The sequence below is a fragment of the Herpailurus yagouaroundi genome, unplaced genomic scaffold (genome assembly GCF_014898765.1).
Source record: "Herpailurus yagouaroundi ecotype Mexico unplaced genomic scaffold, PumYag 100, whole genome shotgun sequence".
NCBI classification, from domain to species: domain Eukaryota; kingdom Metazoa; phylum Chordata; class Mammalia; order Carnivora; family Felidae; genus Herpailurus; species Herpailurus yagouaroundi.
In genome coordinates this window covers 70,762,584-70,785,692 of record NW_024412391.1, presented here as the reverse complement: position 1 = coordinate 70,785,692, position 23,109 = coordinate 70,762,584, and the positions used below count along the sequence as shown (strand labels likewise).

Here is a 23,109-nt window from a genome sequence, read left to right as displayed (position 1 = left end):
ATTTGTGTTCTACTGGTTCAATCTGTTCTTTGCTACCTTTTTTGTCTCTTTTCTCCTTTGTTCAGATCTAATATAATTTTTTTAAGTTTATTTATTTTCTGAAAGAGAGAGAACATGGACACAAGTCAGGGAGGGGCAAAGAGGGGGAGAGAATCCCAAACAGGCTCTGTGCTGTCAGCTCAGAGCCCGATGTGTGGCTCCATCTCACTAACTGTGACATCATGACCTGAACTGAAATAGAGAGTCGTATACTTAACCAGTTGAGCCACCTAGGTGTCCCAAGATCTAGTATAAATTTTTAATGATCCACTTTATGAGTTTTGTTGACATATGGACAGCAATTTTTGTTGTTGAAATTTTAGGTTTTAGTTACAGTAAAAATAGTTAATATATCACAATATAACTTAAAATGGATATTATACCAACTTAAAAATTTTGTTTCATTTTTGTTATACAACTTCTAAATATTATATAAACACCAGGTTGTATCATTCTTGTTGGTTAAGAGTCAGTAACGTGTTAATTTTTTTTTTAATTTTTTTAATGTTTATATTTGAGACAGAGCATGGGGGGGGGGGGGGGCAGAGAGAGAGAGAGAGGGAGACACAGAATCTGAAGTAGGTTCCAGACTCCGAGCTGTCAGCACAGAGCCCAGACACAGGGCTCGAACTCACGGACTGTAAGATCCTGACCTGAGCCGAAGTCAGATGCTTAGCCGACTGAGCCACCCAGGCACCCGTCTTAACAAATTTTAAATGATGCCAAAAAATGTCATTTTTACCCATGTATTTACCCTGCCTAGTGCTTTTCCTTCCTTTGTGTGGATTCATGTTTATATTGAATATCATTTTTTCCATCTTAGAAAGTACTTTTTTATTGAAGTATAGTGAATACACAATTTTATATTAGTTTTAAGTATACAGCATGTTTTGATAACGCTGTAATTTATGCTGTGTTCACCTAGGTATAGCTACAACCTGTCACCATGCAGTGCCATTACAATACCATTGACTGTATTCCCTATGCTGTAGCTTTTATCCCCATGACTTAACATGCCCATAACTGGAAAGCTGTACCTTACATTGCCCTTCACTCATTTAGCATTTTGCCCATCTCCCAACCTTACTCCTTTCTGGTAACCCTAAGTTTGTACTCTGTATTTATGGGTCTGTTTCTGCTTTTTGTTTGTTCATTTATTCCTTTGTTTTGTTTTCTAGAGTCTATATAAAAGTGAAATCATATGACATTTGCCTTTTTCAGTCTTATTTCATTTGGTGGTCACAAATGCCCAGACCTCATTATTTTTAATTGCTGAGTAATATATTCCTGTGTGTGTGTGTGTGTGTGTGTGTGTGTGAGAGAGAGAGAGAGAGAGAATGTGTGAGTATGTTCCACATCTTCATTCACCTATTAATGAATACTTGGATTGCTTCCCTGTCATGGCTATTGTAGATAATTGCAGCAAAAAAAAAAAAAAAAAATAGGGATGCACAGATCTTTTCAAATTAGTATTTTCCTTTTCTCTGAGTAACTACTCAGTAGTGGATCATATGATATTTCTATTTTTAATTTTTTAAGGACTCTCCATCCTGTTTTCACTAATGGCTGCACCAGTTTGCATTCCCACCAGCAGTGCAGGAAGGTTCCTTTTTCTCCACATCCTTGCCAGGACTTGTTATTTCTTGTCTTTTTTACTCTAGCCATTCTGGTAAGTGTAATATCTCCTTGTGGTTTGGATGTACCTTTCTCTGATGATGTGGTAACACATCATTTCATGTGTCTGTTTGCCATATATATTTCTTCTTGGGAAAAATGTCTATCAGGTCATTTTTCATCAGATTATTTCTCTTTTTCAGGGCTTTTTGGTATAAGTTCTTTATTTCAGATATTAACTCCTAATCAGATGGATTATGTGAAAATACCCTCTCCTACTCACAGGGTTGCCTTTTCATTTTGTTGCTGGTTTTTTCACTATGCAAAAATGTTTATATTGCTGTAGTCCCAGTATTTATTTTTGCTTTTGTTTCTGTTGCCTGAGGAAACCTATCTGGAGAAATATTGCTAAGACTGATGTCAAATACATTCCTGCCTATGTTTTCTCCTAGAAGTTGTCAGGTTTTAGGCCTCAAATTTAGGTCTTTAGCCCATTTTGAGTTTGCTTTGCATGTAATTGTCCAGTTTTTTCGGTGAAATTTATCTTTTCCTCATTATTTTTTTTTTTTTGTTCGCCTCCTTTGTCATAGATTAATTGACCATATAAGCATGTGTGTTTTTTCCTGGCCTCCCTATTCTATCCTTTTTCTCTGTGTATCTGCTTTTGTGCCAAGATCAGACTGATTTGATTACTACAGTCTCCTAGTACCTTTTGAAGTCTGGGATTGAGACGTCGCTAGCTTTGTTCCTATTTCTCAGGATTGCCTTGACTATTAAGGTTCTGTGTGTGTGCGTGACTTCATACAAATTTTCATATTACTTGTTCTACTTCTGTGAAAAATTCTGTTGGTATTTTGATAGAGATTGCATCGAATCTGTCGATTTTCTGGGCAGTATGAACATGTTAACAAACATTGATTCTTCCCATCCACAAACATGAAATCATTTTACGTTTATGTCACATTCACTTTCTTTATTCTTTGGCATTTAATCTTTTTGGTGCAGTTGTAAATGGAATTGTTTTCTGAATTTCTCTTTCTGCTGCTTCATTGTTAGTGTAAAGAAATTCAGTTTCTATGTATTAATTGTGTATCCTGCAACTTTAGTGAATTCATTTTTTACTTCTAATTGACACTTTAGAGTTTTTTAATGTAATGTGTCATCTGCAAACAGTGATGGTTTAAGTTCTTCCTTACCAATTTGGATGTCTTCTATTTGTTTCTGGGGTTGCTGCAGCTAGGACATACAGTACCATATTGAATGTAAGTGGTAAAAGTAAACCTCTTTCCCTTGTTTGGGATTTTGGAGGAAAAACTCTCAGTTTTAACCATTGAGTATGATGTTCACTGTGGGTTTTTCATCTGTGGTCTTTATTATGATGAGGTATACAACCTCTACACCTGCTTCTTTGAGAGTTTTTATCATACATGGAGCAAATTTTACCATAAATGGATCAAATGGATAAAGTATTTCATCAAATGCTTTATCTCCATCTATTAAGGTAATCAAGTAAGTTTTGTCCTTCATTTTGTTAATAGAGTTTATCAGGTTGATGGACTTGTAAATTACAAAACCATCCTTGTATTTCCAGAGTAAATCCCACATGATTGTGAGCGACCCTTCTAATGTATTGTTGAATGTTTTTTTGGTAATATGTTGTCGAGGATTTTTGTATCTATGTTCATCATGTGTATTTTCTTTCTGTAGAATTTTTGGGTTTGGTATCAGGGTAATGCTGACCTCATAGAATGAATTTGGAAGCTTTCCTTCCTCTTATATTTTTTGGAATAGTGTGAGGAGAATAAGTATTAACTCTTCTATAAGTGTTTGGTAGAATTCACCTGTGACTCCATCTGGTTCTAAAATTTTGTATGATGGGAGCTGTTGGTTGCTGATTGAATTAGATTACTACTAATCGGTTTATTCAAATTTTCTATTTCTGATTTAGTTTTTGACATATTGTGTATTTCTAGGACTTTATCCACTTTTCCTAGGTGATCTAATTTGTTGGCATAAATTTTTTCATATGATCCTTATAAGGGCTTTTATAATCCTTTGTATTTCTGTGGTATTGGTTATTTCCCTTTCAGTTCTGATTTTGTGTCTTGTCTCTCTCTCGAAGAGTTTGGCTAAATGTTTATAAATGAATCAGTTGTTGGTTTCATTGTTCTTTTTCTATTTTTGTCTCTATTTATCTCTTCTCTGAACTTATTGTTTCCTTCCTTCTATCAGCTTGGCCTTTGTTTTACTTTTCCTAGTTCCCTTATATGCAACGTTAGATACTTATTTTTTGAGGTTTCTCTTGTTTCTTGAAGTAGGCCCATATCTATTTACATTTCCCTCTTAGAACTTCTTTCACTGAGTCCCTATTTTGGGCTGTTGTATTTTCATTTTTCATCTGTATCCATGTGTTTTTTAATTTCCTCTTTGAGTTCTTTGCTGAATAACCCATTGGTTATTCAGAACTCTGAAGGACCATTTTTAATGGTTCTTATCGTACAGATCTCGTACATCAATTCTCTCAGGTTGCATTTTGGAAAAAAAGTGTTTATTTTGCCTTCATTTCTAGAAGACCCTTTCTCTACTCATCAAATTCGCGGTTGACAACATTTTGCTCAGTACTTTCAAGATGTTGATCAACCATCTTCTCACGTGCTTTGATCTGACAAAAAAATCTGCTTTCATCCTTATCTTTCTCTTTAAATATGTATATTTTTCCTCGGGATGCCTTTAATCTTTTATATTTATAACTGATTTAGAGCTATGTAATTAAGATACTCCTTGGTACAGCTTTTCTCGTGTTATTAGGGCTTGATGTTCCTTGAGTATCTTGAATACCTGGGTTTAGTTTTCATCAGATTGCCAAACTGCTGGCTAATTATGCCTTCAAATATTTTTCCCTTTCTCTTTCAGGACTCTAATTATATGTAAAATAGACTGCTTGAATTTGTACCACACATCATATTGGGTTTTTCCCCCCATTCTTGTGCTTTGTGTTTTGAACAGTTACTATTGTTAAGCACCCATGTTTATTGATTTTTTCCTGCAGTCTCTAAAAGTAATTATATCCAATGTATTTATTTTATGCGAAACATACTTTTTTGCTTCAAGAAGATCACATGGATTCTTGGGGCACCTGGGTGGCTCATTCTGTGGGGCATCTGACTCTTGATTTCAGCTCAGGTCGTGATCTGTTTGGTTTGTGAGGTTGAGCCCCAGTGGGCTCTGCACTGAGTTATGCTTAAAATGTTCAAATTCTGTTTAGCTTTATGAACATGTAAACTATAGCTTTAGTAACTTCTCAGGAGCTACTTTGAGCATCTCTGTCACTACTGAGTCAGGTTTGTTTCATTTCATTTCCTCATTTGGAGGATGTTTTTCTGCTCCTTTGCATGCTTGGTAATGTTTGGAGAAAACAGACTGTGAATTTTACTTTTATAGAAGTTAGATCATTTTCTATCCCTTCAGTTTTCTAAGTTTTTTGAGCTTTATGCAAGGCCATATTTAAGTTACTTGCAAACAGTTTGGTTTATTGTTGGAGTATGCGTTTTAAGAGTTTTTTAGGCAACATCAGAATGATGTTTAGTCTAAGGAGAACTACTCCAAACACTAAGGCAAGACCTTCTGACGTTCCCTACCAATGGCTTTTCCACTCTGGCTGGTGCCCATAGGCAATAGCATGGCCCTGTGGGAACCTTGAACACTGTTTCTCCAAACCCTTTGGTTTGTGTTTTTTTTCTCCCCACCCTTGGGTAGTTTCTTCATGTGTGTGCACCAGTTCATATGCTACGATTTTTCTAGGACAGACATCAATGAGTTTTCTCTCTGTTCTGCAAACCCTATCTTTTAATTTTTTTTAATTTTAATTCCAGTGTAGTTAATACACAGTGTTATGTTTCCAGTGTACCTTACAGATATTCAACAATTCTATATACTACTTAGTGCTTTTCATGGTAAGTGTACCCTTAATCCTCCCTCATCTATTTTACCCATCCCCCTCTCACTCCTCCTCTGCTGTTTTTTATAGTTAAGAGTCTGTTTTTTTGGTTTTCCTCTTTTTCTCACCTGTGTGCATTTTGTGTGTGTTTGTTTCTTAAGTAAGTTTCACACATGAGTGAAATCATATGATATTTACCTTTCCCTACCTTATTTCACTTATTTCACTCCCTTCAACAAATGATGTTGGGCAAACAGGAGAAACTGGAGCACTTTCTTATATCATACACAAAAAATAGCTCAAAATGGATTAAGAACCTAAATGTAAGACCTGAAACCATAAAAATACAAGATGAGAGCACAGGTAATAATTTCTCTTACATCAGTTGTGGTAACATTTTTCTAGATAGGTCTTCTAGGACAAGGGAAATAAAAGCAAGACTAAAGTATTGGAACTACAACAAAATAAAAAGCTTCTGCACAGCAGAAAAAACAACAAAACTAAAAGATAACCTACCGAATGAGATATTTGCAGATGACTTATCTGATAGTGGGTTAGTACCAAAATATACAGAGATTTTACACAACACCCCCCCCAAAAAAAAACCCCAAATAATCCAATTAACAAATGGACAGAATACACGAACAGACATTTCTCCAAAGAAGATCTACAAATGGTCACGGGACAGCCCTCATCATCAGGGAAATAAAAATCAAAACCATAAGAGACAAGTGTTGGTGAGGATGTGGAGAAAAAGGAACCCCATGCATTGTTGGTGGGAATGTACTGGTGCAGCCACTGTGGAAATAGTATAAGGGTCCTCAAAAAATTGAAAATAAAAGTACCAAAATGTCCAGTAATTTGACCACCAGCTTTCTAGATCTGCACAGACTTTCAGCTACATCTGCTCCACTCTGGAAGTCCACACCCTCTGCCTGAGTTACTCTTTCTGCATTAGGCCTGGAAAGTTTCATTGCAGTAAGCTGGGTGATTGCGGGGCTCACTTTGTTTTCCATCCCTCAAGGATTATTTTCCTTCTTTGTAGGATTTCCAATTTCTTGAAATTCATGGTTTTAAGTGGAACATAAATCTACTCCCTGTTATTCCATTGTTAGAAGCAGAAGTCCCTATTTTTTTTTATCATCATTAAACATTAACAAAATGTTCTCATCATCTTTTCACTAGTGTTTCTTGTGGTTTGTTTTTTAACCAAATACAAATGTTCTACTATAGTTTCAGTAACATTTTCTACTTATTATTCTAAAAACATATTCCCTCATTTAATTCTCCTTCATTGTGTTAAACTATACTATCTCCTTCACCCATTAGTGCTTTTAAACTCTACAGTTAGCCTTTCTCCTCTCAATTCTCCCTTAATTTCATGACTTAGTGTCCAACACCTTTTCTCAAAGTTGTTTTGAAGTCACATCATTTTTTATGTACATGAAATGACACCTGCAGGTATTTTTTTTATCACATTCCTATATTCTTAAATTGGCAAATACAATACTTCTGGGGCATATTTGGATGAAACATTGGCTTTTTGTTCCACCCACGCTCATGGGTGCAGAGAATCAATTGAATTATTCAACATGCAAATCAGATATTTTAGATAGGTTACTATGCCTCTAGCATTAAAAAAAAATGAAATCCTAGCACAGGAAAGAAAAAAGAATACAATATTCACATCAGGGTAAGTAGGACACTAAAGCTGATAATTCTGCTTTAGTGGGAGAAAAAAGAATGAGCAAATGTCAGGATTTGGGAGTATTGATAGCCATGCCTTATTTTTGGAAAAAGTCCACATTTATCCCTCCAAGACCCAATAGACTTTGCTGTGGTTCAAAATCTGTCTAAAAATGTATTACTGCTTTGTTAGCTGAAATAGCTTTTCAGTGATAAATGTTTGTTTTTCACTTTGTACCCATAGAAGAAACATTAAATGTCTGTCAGTGATAAATAAACACACTCTCCTGAACCTTGCAGAATATTTCACTGATCTGAGCTATTTCTACTCATTGTTACTCTCTTCTCTAAAACATGAACAAATGGCTTTACTTACACTCCATTTATAAAACTGCTACAGACAAAAAATTAAAAATGACAGCCCTAGATACCACTGATGGCATCTGTATTCCAACAAAGTGGTCTTAGTGAAGATCTAGTAAGTATATTTAACTGGCCTAAGCACTATTCACAATGGATTAGTAAAGTATGAAACTATATACATTGTGCAATGCAATTTTCAAACATATTATCAAATAAGTGAATATATTTAAAGAGCTGAAATAATTTTTTTACCCTGAGATCATCTCCTTTACTTATTTTTTTCTCTCTTTCCTCCTCTCCCTATCATTTTCTGCATTTCCTTCCGTGCTATTTTTTCTTCTTCAATTCCTACAAATAGTATTGTATGGCTTGGAAATTCAAGGATTAAAATTTAAAATGTTTTGTCTAGCTGTTCATAACTTTCTTGAACTCCAGGCTCCCTTTGTAATTAATTTGAATATCAGTTAAAGTTGGCGTTGTCTTTCATATTGTTCATTCACACTTGTAAGATCCCATGAAGAATGTCTAATAAACTTTCCTGAGTTCCTTAAAGTAGCATTTTCACATTAAGACAATCAACATTTAGTAGATGCACAAAGTAAACCTCACCAACTGCTAACTCATTTTATTTTCAGAGACCATAGAGAAGTAAAATCATTATCCTATGATACTGTGTAAAAAAGAAAAAAAATAGATTCCAGTAAAGTTAAATAAATATGTATATCTCTAAACTGCTCCAGGAAAGAGTAGATTCTAGACATATCTTTCCCACCCTACGTACATGTCTGTCTTTATGCAGTATATGTTTCATGCATTATTTATCTGGTTCTAAAGGTAGAGTATAAATTTAGGGGTCTGGGGACAAGTGAGGCAAGGAAGAAAGAACCCAGATGTCTAGTTAACACAAAACGGTGTACATAGCAGAAAGTGAGCCACAGATCGATTGATGATAAAAATAATACATAAACTGACAAAAATAACAGACTCCATTAAGTGTCAAGTACCCAAGACCTTATATGACTGACAGAATACGAATACTTGCTTCGGAAGCCAATTGAGGTCTGAAACAAGATTTTAATTTGAGTGCCAAACTCAGTAAGACTAAGAATCCCAAGGAACTCAATATTCCTGAAGGGAATTGACAATCAAACACCCATCATTTGGCACCTCGTAGGATATTGCATGTATCAGTGAAGTTAGTTAGAGACGGCAGAAGAGCAAAGAATATTAATGGCGCCTAAATGCAAGAGAGTGAGGGCCCTAGAATTCCTGGAGGCCAAGATTACAGCCGAAACAGGGGTGGAAGTAATAGGATTTTTAAAAATCTGTTACACTACTGCCTCATTTTCTGAAGACAAGAGTTGCAATGTTAATACTTCAGACAATTGAAAATAAATAGTAGGCTATAATTAATTTGCTGAGACAGGTGAGAAGTACAATTTAGAAGATTTGTGAACTCACAAGTTGAAATACGAACGTTTCAAGTCATTTTGACTATTTTGTTTCCAAGTATGGATAAAACCTTTGGATATTCATGTTCCTTCAAGCATAACACTTAAAGGACAACATCGTATTGGGCGAATTTGTTGCATGCAATATGATGCTATTTGTAGTTAGTAAATTGACCCTTGAAATAATTTTAAAGCTGATTTATAATCTAAAAAAACGAAGCTTTTGCCTTCAAGTCCAACTTGTAAAGGTGTCATAAGTTGGCGCTCTTTCCCTACAATAAAAAAAGCTCAGCAATCGGCAAACAAACTTTCTTACAACCATCAGAAAACTAGGGTTACAGGGCATTTGGTTGTCCCCACATCTAGAGAGGCAGGAACAACAGCAGCTGGAAGACAGAAGTGGTATTAAGACTCACTTTACTGGGACGCCTGGGTGGCGCAGTCGGTTAAGCGTCGGACTTCAGCCAGGTCACTATCTCGCAGTCCGTGAGTTCGAGCCCCGCGTCGGGCTCTGGGCTGATGGCTCAGAGCCTGGAGCCTGTTTCCGATTCTGTGTCTCCCTCTCTCTCTGCCCCTCCCCCGTTCATGCTCTGTCTCTCTCTGTCCCAAAAATAAATAAAACGTTGAAAAAAAAATTAAAAAAAAAAAAAAAGACTCACTTTACTGAAAAATCAGATATTGCTGCCAGCTGAGTGTGGACCAGAGTAAGACACGTTTGAGGCTCACTATTCCTTCCAGAAACTATACCAGGCTTGCACAGAGAAAATCTAAGAAAAACATCCTCATGTCTCTATCAGGAATAAAGGAAGAGAAACAAACCACTGTAATACCTTTCATAAACCCTCATCGTAAAGCCCAACTCTCAGGGAAACCCTAAGCCTGAGTTTATTTTCCATGGCGGAAGAGAATTACACAGCACTGTACCCTCTCCACACTTCCTGTCTCCTAAAGAGAAGGAAAAACTAACTGATAACAAGGGACAAGCCTTCAAAAAAATGAGGGGACAAAGAAAATAAAAGTTGTATCACTGGAAAAGAACCAAAAAACTGGAGAAATGCAAACCCCATGAGAGGGGAGAACTATTAGCCTGAGATTTATTCCAAAGAATATGGCGTGCTTCCCTTCTGTCACACCCAACTAGCATCCCAATAACCCCCAAGTAACATAACAGCGGAATACAGTTGAGAGTGGTCCCAAGATGAGGTCTTTCTGAGGAACAGTGCAAAGACAACCCCAATGCCAAGAGAAAATGTAAAAACAAGAACAGTAGAGGTGTTTGAAGCCGATCACTGAAGAACTCCCAAATCCTGAGCAGAATGGAATAGATTCTCACATTACAACAGGGATAACTCAGCACCTGTTACAGATACAATGTCCAACTTTGTACAAAAATTATACAGTCTACAGAGACAAAACAACCATCAGAAACAAATTCAGATGTGACACAAATGTAGGACTTAGCAGACAAGTGTTTTAAAATATCCTGTCAGTCCGGAGATGACAACAATGGAAAAGCATCAAAAGCAAATTCTAGAAATCAAGAAGCAAATAACAGAAATGAAGACTGCCTTTGATCACCTCATCACATTTAACACCCTAAGGAAATCGTGAACTTCAAGAGAGTCAGTAGAAACTTTCCAAACTGAAATGAGAACATGAGAAGAAAATGAAAAAGACATCAGCACATCTAATAACTGTTGAACGATACTGAAAGTTTCAATGTAAGCCTAATCGGAAAACTGAAGAAAGAGAATGAGGCAGAAGAACGATTTAAAATACTAATAGCTGGGAACCTTCAATATTATTGAGACAAAAAAAAATCGCAGACTTAAGACTTTCAAAGATCATCAACAACCACTTGTAATTAGGGAAATGAAAATTAAAACAATACTACGTGCCTTTTAGTAGAGGTACAAAATAAAAAAAATCGAATCCTAAGAACAGCAATTTTGGCGAGGACTTGGAGAAACGGGAAATAATTTCCATTTACTGGAAACAAAAATGGAACAGCTCCTTTGGAAGATTCGTTGGCAGTTTCTTACAAAGCTAGACAGAGGTTTATCTTTGATCTGGCAATCGCATTCTTAATATCTGTCCACCTCTTATGAAAACTCAGGTCCACACATCCATGTGAACTTTTATAGCAGCACTATTTATAATCGCCCAACACTGGAAGCACTTGAGATATCCTTCAATATTTTAAAGGACACACTGTGACACATGCCTACTATTTACTATGAAGGGGTAACGGAAAATGAGCTATTAATACAGATGAATGTTAATTGCATACTGTTAAGTGAAAGCCATCCTGAACAGGTTACATATTGAATTATTAAATTTATATGACATTCACGAGAAGTAAAAACTGTAGGACAGAAGGCAGAGGAGTACTAACCTTGGGTGCTAGGGGAGATGAAAGTTTAATAGGTGAAATACAGAGGATTTTTTAGGGGAGAAACATTTCTCTAAAATAGAGTAGTGGTGAGTACATTGGATCATGAACTTGTCAAAACCGTTACAACTTTACAGCACAAAGACTGAAACTGAATGTAAAAAAAAATGTTTAATCAATTAGGAGGTCAGGGATTCCAAGGACATAGAAGCAAACTAGAAGAAAAGAATCTAATTGTATTAAAATGTAGGACAGAACCTCACTAAAGGGAAAAGTACAAGGTACTCATCTAAAGAACTTTGGAAATGAGTAAAGAGTCTAAGGCAATAGATAAAAGAAACTGTATAAAACACTGAATTAGTTGGTAAAACTATTTTTGATCAGAGTACATGAACAATCATGAAAGCAGTATACTTGTATACTAGACTTGAACTATTATGTAAATGGATGAAAGATGGTGAAATCCATGTTCTCGCTGTAGGAGTGGGAGATTAGAGGTAAGCAAATAGGGAAAGAACTAAAATGAACATGCGATAGTACATTAGAGCTGGAGGCATGAGGGTGAACTTCTGTTTAGCTTAGAAAAGACGTCGATGGATAAATACAGAAATAATTTTAGGAGCGACATCATCATAATGGCGAATTAAGTGTTTTCTGCCATCTTTTCCCTAGAGAACACGGAGACAACCATCCGTGGATAAGGAACCCTTTCTAGAAGTCCAGGGATCCAGTGGGGAAGTTCCAGCACATTGTTAGACCAAATAAAATCCAAGATGGAAGCATGGAAATGGGTAACAGCTCACTTTACCCACAGCACCCGTTTTCTAAGCCCACACAGCTCAGTGTGAAGAGAAATGTTTTTGGCCCATGATTTCTCCCCTGGGGAAAAGTAAGAGTGTATGAGTAAGTGCGGAGCTTTGCCATGAGGGCAGGACATTGCCAAAGAGTCTCATTTCTCTTTAGCCCTATCCAGAACACTGAGTACTGAACTTCATGACTTGGGAGGGGTGAGTGATGAACAGGACGACAGCCAAGGTATGGGCGATGTACCAGAGGGATGGAGGTTCTATTCACCATGTCACAGACACCATCAGGAAGCCTGAGTGAGCCACAGGGGACACCTAGAATGCAAATCCCCAAGCGGCCCATGGGCAATCCCAACAGCAGCAAAAGGGTTTCACAGAGGGCTAGTGAGCATGTTCATGAAACCAGCCCAAATCTGTGGACCTGGAAGAGTACCACAAACTTGAGTACTAGCACATTGTAGGGAAAGCAAAATGAAAGCTGTCAGCAACAGGGCTGGCTTTACAGTATTGAGAAATATCTTTACAAGAAGATTGAGGGAAGACACATGTAAGAATTCTGTCCCTGGAGTGGCCGGGTGGCTCAGATGGTTAAGCGTTCAACTCAGGGTTGGACTCAGCTCCTGAGTCCGAACCCTGCATCCGGCTCTGGGCTGATGGTGCAACACCTGCTTGGGATTCTGTCTCTCTGCCCCTCCCCCACTTGTGTGCACTCTCTCTCAAAATAAATAAACATAAAAAAAATTTTTTTTAAGAATTCTGTCACAAAAGTTACCAAGATGTATTCAGCAGATGTATGCATAGAAAGGCATCCCTAGCAGGGCTTACAAGGTCCTTCTCTTAGCTAGTTAGTGAGGAACAGAGGAGGTGACTTCTTCAGCTGTGAAGACAGAAACTCAAGACTACAAGGAACATTACAAATTAAAGAAACATGATGACTCCAGAAGAACACAATTTTTCAGGAATCAACCACAAAGAAATGAAAATCGGTGATTGACCTGATAAAGAATTCAAAATAGCTGTTTTAAGGAATCTCAATGAGCTACAAGAAAACATTTAAAGATAACTCAGTGAAATCAGGAAAACAATACACAAAATACAAAGTTTAACAGAAATAATTTCAAAACAACCAGTCAGAAATTCTGGGACTGAAGGAAGTAGTGAATGAAATGAAAAATACAACAGAGAGTATCAAAAACATAATGGAGCAAGGGGGAAAAAAAAGATTCTGTGAAGTAGAAGACAAAGCCTTCATAATTATTCAGAGGAGATCAAAAAAAGAATGAAAAAGGGTGAAGAAAAGCAGCATGAACAACCATGGAATATCATTAAAGAAAAGTTGGAATCTCAGAAGGAAGAGTGGGAGAAAGGAACAGAAGGCTTAATTAATGGCTGAGGCTTCTCAAATGTGGGGAGAGACTTGGACATCCAAATTCATTACGATAACAGATCTCCCCCAAATTTCAGTCTAAAATGACTGTCTCCAAAACACATTCTAGTACACCTGTCTAAAATCAAAGACAGAGAGAGTACTTTAAAAGCATCAAGGAAAAAAATCTCTCCTAGAAAGGAATCCCCATAAGGCTACCAGTGGCCTCCTCAGTAGGAACCTTGCAGGTCAAGAGAGAGTGGTATGATATATTCAAAGTACTGGGGCAGGCATGCGGGGGACCCTGCCAACCAGAATACTTGACCCTGCAAAGTTGTCCTTCAGGAATGAAGGGAAGGTAAAGATATTCCCAAACAATAGCTGAGGGAGATAATCACCACTGGACCTACCTTACAAGAAATGCTGAAAGGAATGTGTCAAGTTAAAGTGAGAGGACATGAATCAGAAATACGAAGACATATGAACGTATAAAACACACTGGTCAAGTATACAATCAATTCAGAATGCCCTAATAATGCCATGTGTTGACTTGTGATGTGTCTATCAGGTAACCCTAGTATAAAAGTTAAAGGAAAAAATGGGACAAATTATAGCTACAATAATTTTAATAGATACACAATATAAAAATATATAAATTACAACATTAAAAACATAAAACATGTGAGGAGGAGTAAACAACTAGAATTTTTAAATGTAATTGAGGTTGTTAGCCTAACATAAACTATTATATCTATGTTTTCTAGTAACCACAAAGCTAAAACTTAGATTTTTCAAAGATTAAGAGAAGTGAATCAAAGCATATCCCTATGGAAAATCCTAAATTCTCAAAGGAGGACAATAAGAGAGGAAGAAAGGAAAAAGAGAGTTACACAACCACCAGAAAATGATTAATAACATAGCGCTAGAAGTCCTTACCTACTAATAATTACTTGAATATAAATAGATTAAATTCTCCAATCAAAAGACAAAGAGTGATTGAATGCTTTAAAAAACAAGGCCAAAATATGTGCTGCCTAAAAGAAATGCACTTCAGCTTTCAGAAGCCATAGAGGCTCCGAGTGAAGTTATGGAGAAAGATATTCCTTGCAGATGGAAACCAAAAGAGAGCAGGAATAGCTGTACTTTTTTGAGAAGAAAAAATGGCTTTAAGTCAAAACCTGTAACAGGAGAGAAAAAAAAAACTTTAACAAGAGATAAGGAAGAGCATATTTTAAATAAAGAGATCAGTGATCAAGGGTATATGCCAATCATAAATTTACCTGAACTCAACATCAGAGTACCAAAATATATTTAAAAACTACTAATGGTTATTAAGACAGAAATAGACAATACAATCATGGTAGAAGACTTGATTGCCTCACTTTCAAAATGGATAGATTAGCCTAAAAAATAAGGAAGGAAATCTGTTTGCACTATGCTTTCCAACAAATGAACCTAACGGATCTATAGAAAACATTTCTAGGGAGAGTTGATACATAATCTTCTCAAGTGAACAGAACATTATCCAGGCTAATGGATACAATGTATGTTTTCTGACCACAGTGCGCTGAAACTAGAAATCAATTGCAAGAGAAAAGCTGGAAAATTCACAAATGTGTGGAAATTAAACACCCTACTGAACATCCAATGAGTCCAAGAAAAAAATCAAGACTAATCAAAAAATATCTTGAGGCAAAAGAAAAGAGAAACGCAACAAACCATAACTTAGGGGAGGCAGCAAAACCATTTTTATAAGGGAAGTTTATAGAGATAAAGATCTCCAAGAGACAACCTGTACGCTTCAAAGAGCTCGACAAAGAACAAGATAAGCCCAAAGTTAATAGAAGGAAGGAAATAATAAAATCAGAGCAGAAATAAATAAGGACCAAAAAAACAGTAGAATACAGAGTTGTGAAAAGATAAAATTGGTAAACATTTACTCTAGACTTATTTATTAAAAAAAAGGGGGGGAAACTCAAATTCAGAAATAAAGGAAGAGATATTAGAACTGCCACACCACAAATACAAAAGACCATGAGAGCTTGCCATCAGCAATTATAGGCTGACCAATATACAACCTATGAAGATTAAGTCATTAAGAAATAGAAAATCTGAACAGACCAGTAAGGAGACTAAAGCAGTCATCAAAAACCTGTCAACAATGAAAGCCCAGGGCCAGATGGTTTCTTTGGTGAATTCCTCTAACAATTGAAGAATTACCACCAACCGTTTAAATTCTTATAAAATGAGTTTGGGAGTGCTCCCTAGTTCTTAGTTTTTTTCAGGCCAGCATTATTACCCTGATACCAAAGCCAAATAAGGACACTACGAGTAACTAGAGATCAGTATCCTTGCTAAATATAAATGCAAAATGTTAACAAAATACTGGGAAATAAAACTTAACAGCACACTAAAAGGCTTATACCCCGCAATAGAGTAGGATTTACCCTTGGGAGGCAAAGGTGACTCAGCACATGCACATCAATAAATATGATAGGAGCGCCTGGGTGGCTCAGTCCGTTAAGCATCCAACTTTGGCTCAGGTCATGATCTCACGGTTTGTGGGTTCAGCCCTGCATCGGGCTCTGTGCTGACGACTCAGAGCCTGGAGCCTGCTTCGGATTCTGTGTCTCCCTCTCTTTCTGCCCCTCCCCTGCTCACGCTGTCTCTCTCTGTCTCTCAAAAATAAATAAATGCAAAAAAAAATTTTTTTAATAAAATAAATATGATAAACCATTTGACAAAATTCAACATCCTTTCAGAATAACAATGCTAAACATATTGAGTGGAGAAGAAACATATCATCATAAAGACCATAAAAGACAAGGCCACAGCTAACATAGACCCACATGAAAATTTGAAAGCTTGTCTTCTGAGATCATGAACAAGACAAGGCTACTCATTCTCATCATTCCTGTTCAGCACAGTCCTGAAAGTTCTAGCAAGAATATCCAGGCAAGAAAAAGAAATCAGAATGGGTGAAGTAAAAGTGTTTCTATCTGCAGATGACGTTATCTTATATACCGGAAATTCTAAAGACTCCACTGAAAATTGTTAGAATAATGTATTCAGTAAAGTTCCAGGATATAAAACACATAGAAATGAGCTACCTTTCTATATTCTAACAACAAAATATCTGAAGAAAAAAAAGAGAATGGTCTCTTTCATAATTGCATCAAAAACAGAAAAAAAAAATACACAACCAAGGGGATGAGAGATCTGTATACTGAGGGGAAAAAAAAGAAAAAACTTTGGTGAAAGAAATTGACAAAGATACAAATGAATGGAAAGATATCCTGGGTTCCTGGATAGAAAGAACTCATACTAAAATGTGCACTCCCCACAGCCATTTATAGATTTCATGGAATTCCTAACTAAATTCTAATGACATTTTCACAGACATAAAGTTCTAAAATTTGTATGGAACCATAAATGACCCTGAATAGCCAAAGAAATCCTAAGAAAAAAGAAAGCAGGAGGCATCATACTTCCTGTTTTCAAGCTGTATTCGAGTCATATAAATAAACACATAGATCCAGAAAACAGACTTTTCTCAATAAATAAAACATAAATCAACCCTTGTATATATAGCCAACTCATATTTAACAAGAAACTCACAAATATCCACTGGGGCAAGAATAGTCTCTTCCATAAACGGTGTTTGGAAAATTAATCACATTCTTACAACCACTCACAAAAATTAACTTGAAATGGATTCAAGATTTAAGTCTAAGACCTGAAAGTGTGAAACTCCTAGAAGAAAGCAAAAGAAAAATTCCTTGAGACTGATCTTAGCAATGATTTTTTTAATGTGACATCAAAAGCACAAGCAAGAAAGACTTAGTTTAGTTTGACAAATGGAAAAAGTTTCTGTACAGCCAAAAATAAAAATAATTAAAGACACAATAATAAGGGGTGCGTGGGTGGCTCAGTCAGTTAAACATGACTTCGGTTCAGGTCATGACCTCCTGGTTCATGGGTTTGAGCCCTGTGTCGGGCTCTGTATTAACAGCTGGGATCCTGGAGCCTGCTTTGGATTCTGTGTCTCCCCCTCTCTGCCCCTCCCCAGCTCACACGCTGTCTCTCTCTCAAAAATAAACATTAAAAGATAATAAAAAGGCAACCAATGGATGGAATGGGAGAAAATATTTGCAATCATCTATTGGATAAGGGGTAAATATCCAAAATATATAAACAACTCCTACAACTCAAGAGCCAAAAACCAAAAAAGCTGATTTAAAAATGAGCAGAAGAGCTGAGTAGACATTTTGCCAAAGAAGACACACCCATGGCCAAGGAGTACATGAAACGTGATGCTCAACATCACTAATCATCAGGGAAGGGCAAGTCAAAACCACAGTGAGAAATCCTATCCCACCTGTTGGGATGGCTTTTATCAAAAACACATTAGTGAAGATGTGTTGGCAAGAAATGTGAAAGAAAGGGAATTCTGTGTACTATTAGAATGCAAACTGATACAGCGACTATGGAAACTAGTATGGGTTTGTCAAAAAAATTTAAAAATAGAACTACTCTATAATCCAGCAGTCTCACTTCTGGGTGTACATCATAAGGAAATGAAATCAGTATGTGAAGAAGATACCTGTATCCCCATGTTCATCCAAACATTATTCACAAGAGTTAAGACATGGTAAGGACCTAAGTGTCCGCTGATGGATAGTCATTGATGAATAAAGAAAATGTGGTATGTCTATATCTCTAATCTCTCTATTGTTTCTTCCATACACAGATAATATGAATATGATTCAGCTATGGGAAGTACCTTCTGCTATTTGTGACAACATGGGTGGAATATGAGGACATAATGCTAAGTGAAGTCAGTCAGACAGATGAAGACAAATACTATGTGATCTATTTTAAATATGTTAAATATTTAAGTAAAAAAAATGTAAATATCCAAACTCCTAGAAACAGAGATTGGACTAGTGGTAGCCAGGGGCTGGATATGTTGGGGAGAGGAAGGACGAGTTCGTTAAAGGTGTAAACTTCCAGTTACGAGGAAGTTCCTTGAATTGAATGTATAGGATGGCGACTGTAGTGAACAATACTGTATTATGTGTTTGAATGTTGCTTAGAGAATAGAGCTTAAATAGTCTCACCACAAAAAGAAATGCTAATTACATAAGGGAATAAAAGTGTTAACGAACGCTATTGTGGTAATCGTTTTGCAATGTATACATGTATCAAATCATCACATTGTACAAATTTGATTTAGACAATTTTATATGTCAATTATGTGTTAATAAACTTGGAAAAAAGAATTCTAGTTAAGTGTCATACACTTTTTTACTATAAATACATTTTTGTTTATTCTGTTAACTAAGTCCCTAGCAACAATACCTCCCCTTAACAACAAACCCTGTATTCTAATTTTTCCATCAAAAGGAACCTGAGATCCTTAGAGAAATGATAATGCAGGGAATACGCACGATGAGCCTGAAATATCTTTCAGTGTCAGAAATTAATGAAGTGTTTAAAAAAATAAAAACAACTGAAATATGCTAAAAGGGACATCGGAGCCAACTGATAGAACTCTCTATGGTCAAAAATGAAAAGCAACACAAAATAATATGTGATCGTAACCCAAGTTAGAAAATTAATATCCTTTAGCCCATAATGATTAAGTAAATAGATTATAGATAGGTAAGCACAGACAAATATCCTAAACAAGAGAATTCCAATTAATGCAGGTAGTGTAGCATAATTCCCCAACACTTAAAACTGGGTTGTTATACATAGTGACCTCCTTCAAAACAATACAATATGGAAAGGAGGAAAAAAATAAATTAATATCTAAAAACCTGACAAACATCATCAAACTACGTGATCAAACTTAACATCCATTATGACAAATTGTGTTGACAATATGCATCTTTTTTTTTATTTTTTTTTAACATTTTATTTATTTTTTTGAGACGGGGAGAGACAGAGCATGAACGGAGGGTCAGAGAGAGAGGGAGACACAGAATCTGAAACAGGCTCCAGGTTCTGAGCAGTAAGCACAGAGCCCGACGCGGGGCTCGGACTCACGGACAGTGAGATCGTGACCTGAGCCGAAGTCAGACACTTAACCGACTGAGCCACCCAGGCGCCCTGACAATATGCATCTTTTAATATGATGTGATGAGAACTCTATCTTACCTCTATGTTCTTCCTTCCAAAAACCCTCCATCCAAGTCTAAGCACAGTAACATCATTAGAAAATTCTCAGTTGAGGGAAACTATATAAAATACCTGACAAGTGGGGTTCCCGGGTGGCTCCAGTGGTTAAGCATCCAACTCTTGGTTTGGGCTCAGGTCGTGTTCTCATAGTTTCTGAGATCGAGCCCTATGTCAGGCTCTGTGCTCACAGCATGGAGCCCGCTTGGGATTCTCTCTCCCTCCCTCTTTCTCTGCCCCTCCCCTGCTCAGGCTCTCTTTCTCTCAAAATAAACTTTTAAAAATTATGTAAGAAAACAGTAAAATAAAAGACCTGACCAGTACGCCTAAGAACTAACACAGTAGGTAAAAACTAAAGCCATCAAGGCCTCAATTTAGTTACTGACAGTGTTTACATACTGGTTCATCAGATGTGTCAGGTGTCCATAGTAGTGTCAGATCTTAACATCAAGGAAAACTAGGCATGGAGTATATAAAAACTATTAATTTTACACCCTTCTGTTCCTCTGAAACTATTCTTGCAAAGCTATTTAAGGAGCGTCTGGGTGGCTCAGTCGGTTAAGCGTCCGACTTCGGCTCAGGTCATGATCTCGCAGTCCATGAGTTCGAGCCCCGCATCGGGCTCTGTGCTGACAGCTCAGAGCCTGGAGCCTGTTTCGGATTCTGTGTCTCCCTCTCTCTGACCCTCCCCCGTTCATGCTCTGTCTCTCCCTGTCTCAAAAATAAATAAACGTTAAAAAAAAAAGAAGACACTTTAAAAACAAACAAAAAAAAAGAAAAGCTATTTAAAAATATGTAGTGAGAAAACAAATACTATGAATAAAAGTCTAGGACAATGTAATCAAATTCCTGTTTGGGTGTTTCCTTGCAAAAATATACTCTGTGTAATGTGAACATTATTTTCTGTCATTAAGGCATCTATATCTAGACATTCATTCTTATAGGTCTAAAGATAAAGAGGGACACGTAATCACACACTGATACTGATAATCTTAGTATGGAAATGGTAGTGATAGAAATATGCAGAGTGTACTATGGATATCCATAGGAGAGTCCATAAAACTCTGGGAGACGTTAGCCCATGAATTATCTTTTAACTGGTAAATCAGAATTAACCACATGTAGAAAAGAGAAGGAACTTATGCACTTTAAATAGACAGCATATTCAAATGTAAAATAGTAAGGAACACTAAGTTATGTGTGGGGAACCTATGCACCATAGACTGGATAGGATAATGAGTGAAAGAGGCAGTATAGAGCAAGCATAATCAGTGGTCCCCCTGATAGTGTCCCATGTCATCTGGGAATAAATCTTACTCATTTGCTCACTCTTATCCCAGAGAAGCCATGGATACACTCCCATGCGAACAACCCAGATAGTAATCCTCTTCCTCTTACTAGTTCTCGGTTTCAAGACAGCAACCCTTTCCAATTTTTGCCAATGAGATTTGAGATCTGTGGCCGTGAGAATCGAGATTTCCACTCTATGGTTGAAGACTTCCTCACTCTTAAAAGTGACAGTCAAAAAGAACTGATCTCTTCTACTTTTGAACATTGCAAGGGATGCCTGTCATTATTGTAACCTTTTTGCAGCCATGAGAAGATAAAACCTGATGTCCATACAAACCCCCGTAGAGTAACAGAGTAAAAACAAGAGAGAATCAGCGTTTTGGTGAGGCCACTAAACCACTAAAGTAATTTAAGTAATGCTTTACAGAGCCCTAGAAGTTCTTGTTAGGGAGACAATAAATTTGTTATTTAATCCAATTAAATTTCTAAATCATGCCCCTCAATTTGTGATTATGTCTTTCCCACCAGAATTGTAAGATCAACAAATTATGCATGTAAATGAAAGAATAACTGAGTGAATGGATGAATATCTTAATACAGGTTACATGCCCTGAGACTTAATGAATACAATTTAATGGAATAAGATGAAGCCGAAAGTAAAGACAGGTATCAGAGCATGGGAGCTGTAACATGCCTTATGAAGAAACTTAAGCTTTATTATATAAACCAGTATTTCTAAAAATTTATGTCAGTACTAATTCCACTAATTCCATGAAATGATAATAGGTACTGCATAAAAATAATCTTTAAGTAAACAAGCATTAAGATTTCATCAACGGGGTTTCTTTTTTTCCAGGAACTTAATACAAAATTACACAAGATAGATACACTAAAACGGATGCTATAAAAGATATAGTTTCCTATCTTAAGTTTAGTGATCTTTGAAATGCATTCTGGGAGTTCTGGTCCAATGGCAACAGAGAAAGACCCTGAACTCACCTCCTCCACAGACACAGCAAAAGTACATCTGTATATAGAGAAATTCCTCCGGAAGAACTGAGGTCTTACTAAACAGCTTCTGCACATACAGAAAGGCCAAAAAGATGAAGACATAGTAACAGAGGGAATCGCCACCCCTGGCCTTGTGAATGCAATGGGGAGGAATACTACCTACAGACCATGAGCCGATTCCTCTGCCCTGGGGCACAGACAAAAAGCTAAGGTTTAAAAAGGGCAACTAGTCTATTAAAACCAGCCCTAGAAACCTGCCGACGGTGGGAAAACTGCTGGAACTCTCTCTAGTCCAGGAGGCCGTGAGCACCGGTTTATACTACCCCACCACAGGAGCAGGGTTCCAGGAACCATCACCAACCTGCCACCTCCGTGAGCCCCAGGCCCCTAGCCTACTCCAGCCGCAGACATTCTGGGACACAGAAAACAAAAGAACTTTGGTTTAAAAGGACAACTAGAATGTCAAGAAATGAGCCCTAGAATCCTGACAAATGGCAGGGTTGTTGCTGGAACTCTGAGTCAAAGGGGCCAGTGAGCAAGCACCATGGTTGATGTTCTCCTTCCACCTTCATAGCATGTCTGGGGGAGGGGTCCAGGCACTAAGGCAAACCTACAACATCACTGAGCCTCGGGCCTCTAGCCCACACCTGCCCCAGCCAAACAACCAAGACCTCCATTGTGGTGCACACTGCACACCCCGGTCAGCGCTCATTACAACTCCAGCCATTGTCCCAAGCTGCCACAGAGACAAAGCATCCTGAAACACTCTAGGTGCATGCAACTTTGACACAAGATGACTTGCTAGGGTACCCCTGGCTCAGAGCACTTGGGGACCTCTGGGCTTCCATCTGCTTTGTTTCTAACACCCCACCAGGTACCAGCTGCATAGGCTTTCCCTGGTCCCCTGGCCCACACCCTGCATCGCCTTGAGCCACCCTGCCAGGGTACCCCCTCTGCTGCGTATCCAGGGACAC

The 23,109-nt window shown here is 37.3% G+C and overlaps 1 pseudogene; it reads right to left on the bottom strand.

Moving 5' to 3' along the window:
• The window catches only part of LOC121028035 (ras-related protein R-Ras2-like), a 40,117-nt pseudogene extending 17,255 nt beyond the window's left edge, over positions 1–22,862 (bottom strand).
• Positions 22,863–23,109: the final 247 nt, after the last annotated feature.